Genomic DNA, 7,119 nt, shown 5'->3' on the forward strand with positions numbered 1-7,119 from the left:
ACAGCTGGCAAGGGAATGTTCCTAAATCCTCATCGTGTTAATTGGCTTTTTCTAACAGGGCAATCCCCACTTATAAAATGTGGTTTCCCTAATAACCCACTGAGTAATCTGTGGAAAAAAAAGCACATCCCTCTCATGCTTGAGATTCATGCATCAAAGCAAAAGGTGAGGTTTGATGAAGTCAACCTGCACAGAATAATGAGTATAACACTGCATCAGCAAGGTTTCCTCCAGGAGATAACTATGGTCAGAAAATCATTATAGCAGTTGCTGTTAATAAGAGGGAGGAAGAATGATTCACAAACAAGTCCTGTAAGTTGCCTTCAGGAGCACCACAGGGAGGAGTCCTGTTACTCATTATGCTGTGTGTCAGCTCCAACGAGGCCAGAAATGCAGCAGAACAATGGTTGGGACATCTTGGGTGGCCAAAGGTTTCTTACGCTGTTTTCACATTCATTGTGCGCTTGAAATTTTCTCAGAAAAAAAAGGAAGCTTTTGGGCCTGCCTGTAAGAGGCTTATTCCCCATATAAATGATATGACTTGCACTTCAATTACAAATAAATGTATATATACATCTTCACCACCCCACAGAACACAGGAGAAAGTATCCATTTTCAGCACTTTTCAAGCTAATCATTCAGGAGAGCACTGGGAAGAATACATAGGCTTATACCATGGTCCCCTATTCCTTTTATTTGTATTTAATTTTGCAGGGACAAGGTTCATTTTGTAGACAGTCCCAAGAAGGAAAATTCTTTTATTCCGTATTTTGTTATTATAAACGCATGTGGAGTATGTTGTATGGTTTTTCAGGCTGTATGGAATGAAGCAAAAAGGAGTTTTCAATCTTTTAATGCTCCATGCTTGGGAAAGAGGCATAAGAAAATGGTCCATGGAGATCCTATATTATTATTTGAAAGATTTTTATTTTTCAGGCCCGGTCAGATTTTCTGACTGGCACGTTTCCGAGAATGCACCTCTCAAGCACCGAGGTTTATAATGATTTCTCCTTACGCTATTTATCTCACTCTTCCAGTTGCAGTGCATTTATCCTCACACAGAGAGAAGCATGACAGGAGAGGAGAGGAGACATCAAAGAGATTCTGCCAAACATAGGAATATGGATTTCCCACTCCCCTCCCTGAAGGATATTTTCAAGAAGATGCAAGGTTTTGCAATGCACAAATATATTAGCAGTGCAGAGCAAACAGGAAAGGCTGTAACATTTGCTGAGGTTCTACTGAACTAGCTTGGACTGTGTGTAGAGGGGGAGAAGGATCTGGGGCCTGGCAGTTTGCCCTGAAATGCACAGAGGTTACAGGGTGTCCTCTGTACTTCCCCAGTAACTTTTCTTCCTACTGCAGCCTACCTACTGCAACCCAGAAAATAATTTGCTCTCAATCCGAAAGGAAAAATGCAAAACAGCCAATTCCTATCTGATTTTTGCAATATCTAGACTTGCTGGATGACTTGTTCCCTCAATTTCTTTTTAGCTATGTAGCACAGCAGTTAGTTTCAGCATCTCTCTGCTGGAACACTGGCAGGGTAAATAACAGACATATTTCTCAGCAATCCCAACTCCTTTCTTTAAATACTTACACCACAGATTTTTCAACACAACATTTGGGGAGGTGACACTGTTATTTATGTAAGAACATTCATTCTGTGATGGGATACGGGACTTAACAAAAGTTATTGCACAATGTGGTGGCAGTGAAAGACAGCTGAACACAGTCTACTAAACAGTAAAATGTTGGAATTTACAAGCTTTTATCCAAGTCAGAAAAAACCAGAAATTTTTAAACTTTAAATCCACCTTTAATAATCTTAAATGGGAAATAGAGAAGACAGTCTTTTATACCAAAAAAAGGATGAGAAAGTATTTTCAAATGGATTTTCAAAGGTACTAAAGGAGTTAGGTGCTCAAATCTCACGGGATGGCATAAGTAGATTCTGTAAGCTTCATTGCAAATCACAGCTGTAATGTCCATAAAAGAAGGCCTATTTTGCAGCCGAGGCACTTAACTAGGACTCGGTAGATTTGGGAGTTGTGCCTGGCTCTGTCTAAATCTGCAAGCCATTTGCCCTCTCTGTGCCTCAGTGTCTCTTTCTGTGTAGCAGCACTGAGGCTGCACAGGGAAGTTCTCAGGATGCAGTCGCTGTAATGTGGGGGAAACACATGTTTATTTAATTTATAGTAATTTTTGACAACTAGAAGTAAGAAGTGGAATTGAACATAAGACGTAGTATGTATGCATAGAAGAATAGTCATAATGCTAATTACTCAGAAGAACTAGAAATAAAGCAGTACTTGCTGCTTCCCTGGTAAAAATATGTCATAGAAGAGATTTCCTCAGAACTTTAAATAAGGCAAGTCCTTCCCCCTAAACAGGAAAATCTTAGTCATTACTGTGGTGAAATAGTTTCACTCTATGAAGTAATGTCTAACCTCATTTTAAAAAGTCAGGAACACAGAGAAAATGGGAATGTGCATGATGTCAAACATTATGACCACAGTGTGAGAGTGGTCACAGAAGCAATGCCTGGCTGCTTGGTATCACCCTCAGCAGGGCTGGGCAAGCTCAGCAGAACAATAAGGTAACTGAAATTGGAGCTATACTCATCTGTAGACTAAGCTGAACATGAACTGGGACTTCAGGTCTCTTAGTTTTGCTGTGATGCCAAGCTTTGGGCTTCGAAACCATAAAAGATGCAGATTTGCCTGATAGTGGGTGCATCAGGTGGGAATGGGGATGACTCAGCCCAGCTGCTTCCTGGGTCTCCCAGTGAACACATGCTGAGGAACCAGCTTTTGGGCCCTCCAGACAAGACAGCACCATCACTCACCCTCCAACTTGCTAACCCAAATCTAGTCACTGAGAGAAGGTCTTGTCTGTCCTCCTCCCTGCAGCCCTCCAGGGAGGCTAGCCCTGGTGTGGACATGCATTGAGGGACACTTTTGAAACCTAGGTGCTATTCATGAAGGAGAGGTAAAAGGTTTCCTTTCATCCTTGTTAGTCCTGGCTGCTGATGCACTTTGGTGCTCTGGTTTTATTGAGGCAGATCTCAGGCTCTGCCCTCAGGGCTGCTTGGCAGCAGGACTGAGAGAAGGCACTGCGGCAGTGCATCTGTGATTTGGGGGTCATCACTTGACACAATGCCACTGAGAATCCTGCTCTCTTGGTACCTTCAGTAGATCCATACATGGATTCTTCAAAGGAAAATACGTAGAAATCTGTTCAAGAGAAATGCTAAAGAAAAGTAGCCCAGAGGAGCAATCCCTTAACAAAGCCAATCCAAAACCAGTGCAGAAAGATTTTGCAACCATTCAACGTATGCTAGTTTCCCTGCTCCATTAGTCCCCTTTACTTGGGTCAGCTACATCCCAACACAATGATAATTTTACCTAAAATTTCTCCTGATACATTCAACACACAGCTCATATATGCTTTTAATTTTTTTTACAGTGTTCTGGATTACATTAAAATAATTTTGTCCTCACTGGGGACATCTCTGATTACTCACTTCTAGTTTAGTTCCTCATTTGTGTTCAGAGAGGAAAGGGGTTCAAACTAGAAACCTGAATCTTCAAGGAGAATGCAGATTTGGGACTTGAATGGCCTTCTTAAGTAAATGATCCTGCAACCTCAAACCTTCCTCCAGAGGAGACATGGGGATCACCACAGTCATGGCTTACTGTCTGCTAGCTGCCCTGGTGTTTCTCTTTGCCTCAACACCATGGTCCTGAACTTAAAGCTTAGCTGAAACATAAGCAAAAGGGAAATCATGCCAGTTTTTTCTGTGTCCCTATTAACCAGGATTTTAAATACCTTTGTTTCTGCAAGGGATTTAAGCCATTTCTCCAGATCCCTCTTGAAATGCAGTGTGTTAAATTTCAAAGGCACATTAGGTTTTCTTCCCGTCTCTGGTGTCCAAACAGGATGAATCTGCATAAAAGGATGTCCACAAATGAGAAAATAGGACCAGGTCCACTGATACCATTAGCTTATGCATGAGAGAGCTGAGCGGGCAATTCATCTGCTGTTTCCTTGTATTTAGGCCAGCTCTAACTTTTGGCACTTGTCCCAGTACAGATGAAAACATTTTGGGTATTAACAAGGTATAGTTGGAGTTGAAAGCACAAGAACTGCAAGAGACACCCTATATTCCCTGGATGTTTTTCCATCTCAGTTGGAGAAAGCAGATCTAATTCTCACCCCTTTACTCCACTAAAGTGGTTCAAATTGGAATGGAGAAGGGGGGGAAAAAAAAAAAAAGGCAAAACAAAACAAAATACTATAAAGCTGTAGCCTGTAGATAAACGCTTATTAGGATTACCAAAACAAAGGATTTGAAGGTAGTGTGTAGCTTTGGATGCAATCAGTTCTCTGGAAGATCCAGATGTTTCTTAGAACTTGCTTAGAAATAGGTACCAGTGGTCTTGAGTGTCCTGACAAACCAGAATAACCATTATGCATTCCATCAAGTGGGCTGCAGTTCTTTCATCTCTGCTGCCAGGACCAGAACCATTCGTTCATCCAGCCAGAGTTTTCAGATCTTCAGCAGGAGACCTGCAGCAGCACCTCTCTGGTGCTCCTGTGAACGTCTAGTTGCATACCCTCCTCATTTCTGAGCACACTTCTGACTGTGTGTGGACCTCTGCAATGTTCAGAGCATGAAGCAGATGAACTCCAGCTGGTCATCCACACCTCCACCTCACACACACACATGGAGACAGGATTTTATCTGACATATAGAATCATAACTCTGCCTTTGATACTCAGACCTCCATTTGGAAACCCTGTTCCCAAATAATTTATAAGTAACTGGCAGAAATAGATTGATATAAAACATGAGAGTAAAATGAATTATAATGTCAAGTTAATAAAAATGCAGAGGTGCTCATGCCTGGCAGGAGAGCATCGAGGGTGAGCCCAGAAGATGGGGGGTTACTTTGTGTGTATGTTTGGAGGTCTTAAGCACCTCAGGGCATCCTGGCAGACTCCACTGAGGAACTCCAGCAGTGAGAACACCTTTTTACCCCTCCTGCCCCCTTTATAAAAAGATGCATTAATCTCCTCTGTGTATTTATGGCAGCCTTTACTAGCTGAATTGAAACATTTCACCTTGAGATTTGGTTCAATCACAGCAAGTCCCCTGAGTTTTTTCCCCAGCTGTTAAGAAAGAAAAAAATTATGTGAACCCTCACTCCAGGAAAGCTGCAGACAAAGGCATTACCTCTTCCCAGATGTGGATTCTGCCTGACTTTGAAGTGAATCTATTGAGCCATCCTTGAGACCGTTCTTCATGTTCTGTCATTATGTTAAACTGTTAATTGTCCTACTTTCCAACATAATGTGCATTAGAGTCAATAAGATACACAGCTGTGGCAAGTTTTTCTCTCTAGTTATCCAGTCTACTTTAGAAAGACATGTATTATCTGAGTCTCTGAGGTCTTGAGTATTTTCACCTGTCCTGTGAAAACTTGCCATTTATTCTATTGGAGGCAGAAATCAGGCTCAAGATGTTCCCTGGCATGAAGACAGATTCACAGGTGAAAAGCCTAAAATAATAAAGGATACACAAATATTTTAGCGCCTTAAATTTTAAGGGAACACAGTCACTTTTCTGGGAAGTTGCAGGTGCACTTTAAAATGTTATAGTGTGCTTTAGCTGACCAGCTCTGTACTGACAGGATCACTGATGTTCGGAATAAACAGGAGCATTCTTTCAATGGTTAAAATCTGTAGATAAGTGTTGAGGTTAGTTTGTTTTCTCTGGAATAGTAGCACTTTTCCAAAACACTCTGTCTGTTCCAGTCCCGTCCATGGCCTCTCAGTTTTAATACAGCACAGTCCACTAACAGGGATACTGAATACCACTAATACGGATTTAAGGGATACTGAAATACATCTCCTGCACCTTCCTCAACTGAGATTAGAATCTAGCCCTACATTTATAGCTCAACATTAGCTCAGTATTAAAATTTTGTTCTCATTTTTTTAGAAGGTCTGTTATGTCCCCACAATTCTCCTGGCTGATTCACAACTACGGAAATACATAAGAGGTCAGAAAATTTGTTTCACCGCTTCAACAAAAAATTAATATAATTGATTAGCCACAGTATCTCAAGGCTTAGATCCATGCTTTGCAGAAGAAATTCATAATATCCTGAAAGTTGAAATCCTGAAATATCATTTCACTGCTGTGAATAAGACCAAATCAGCTATTCGCTGCACTCAGTAAAGATACAGTACAGTGAACAGAATGATAAGCCTAGCTTGCTGTTAGCACTGTAACGAAAGCACCAAACCATGACAAGGTTAATCCCTGCCATTAAGAGTGACTATAACACACCTTGTTGATATTAATAAGGTCTTTGAGCTTTATTTTATAAAAGGCTTAATAAGTCATAGTGGGAAGTTGACCCAAATACGCTGCTGATGCTTTTCTGTCATCGTATGATATGCCTACTTTGCAACTGGTAGAGTAGGATACTCTGTAGATCCTGTTCCTTAATCAGAGATTAAAGCAGCTATCATGGCTGTAGATATGGAAAACTCTAAGAAATAGTGTGCATCTTACAGAGTTTTATAGTGTCATTGAAGACCTGTGCTGAGACCCACAGCACAGCCTCTGGAACTCACAATCAGGATCATAGCCTCTGCACCCCTTCTCTCCTGCATTTCATTTCTCTGCTATGAAAATGAAATATTGTCAGCATTACACCTTTACTTAATCCATTCCTTTATTGCTAATAAGATGGCAGGCCCTTTAATGGCTACTCCATTGACATCTAACAAGACTAAAACCCCTAACAGAGCAAAGCATGTACTTGAGCAGTCACCCAAGACGAATAAACTATCAAAGCTCTTACCAAACTGCAACTGAGGAGTGGTTTTATGTGCAGAATTAAAAAAAAAAAAAAAAAAAGCAAATGTTTCCTAAGAAATGGTATATTCAGTGCTCTTAGGGTTTGAGGGCTTGTTGATTTTTCCCTGAAGTATTACTGGGTGTTATCTCTGTTCAAAACTGTTCCACAAGCAATTCATGCAAGTAGTCTGCAGGTTGTTCACAAGGAATTTAAAGGATGTGTCAACAAACTGGCAGCTAAGAGC

At 41.0% G+C, this 7,119-nt stretch overlaps 1 long non-coding RNA gene across 2 annotated transcripts; it reads right to left on the reverse strand.

Moving 5' to 3' along the window:
• Window positions 1-1,819: 1,819 nt before the first annotated feature.
• LOC138105647 (uncharacterized) lies at window positions 1,820-5,541 on the reverse strand. 2 transcript variants are annotated; one of them, XR_011148592.1, is made up of 3 exons: window positions 5,240-5,541; window positions 3,832-3,948; window positions 1,820-2,160 (listed from the first exon to the last, which is right to left on the reverse strand). It is a non-coding gene; the product is annotated as an uncharacterized lncRNA (long non-coding RNA). The 2 variants fall into 2 exon arrangements; XR_011148593.1 differs by lacking the exon at window positions 5,240-5,541 and adding an exon at window positions 4,340-4,531.
• Window positions 5,542-7,119: the final 1,578 nt, after the last annotated feature.

The sequence above is a fragment of the Aphelocoma coerulescens genome, chromosome 2, assembly GCF_041296385.1.
Source record: "Aphelocoma coerulescens isolate FSJ_1873_10779 chromosome 2, UR_Acoe_1.0, whole genome shotgun sequence".
Classification (NCBI taxonomy): domain Eukaryota; kingdom Metazoa; phylum Chordata; class Aves; order Passeriformes; family Corvidae; genus Aphelocoma; species Aphelocoma coerulescens.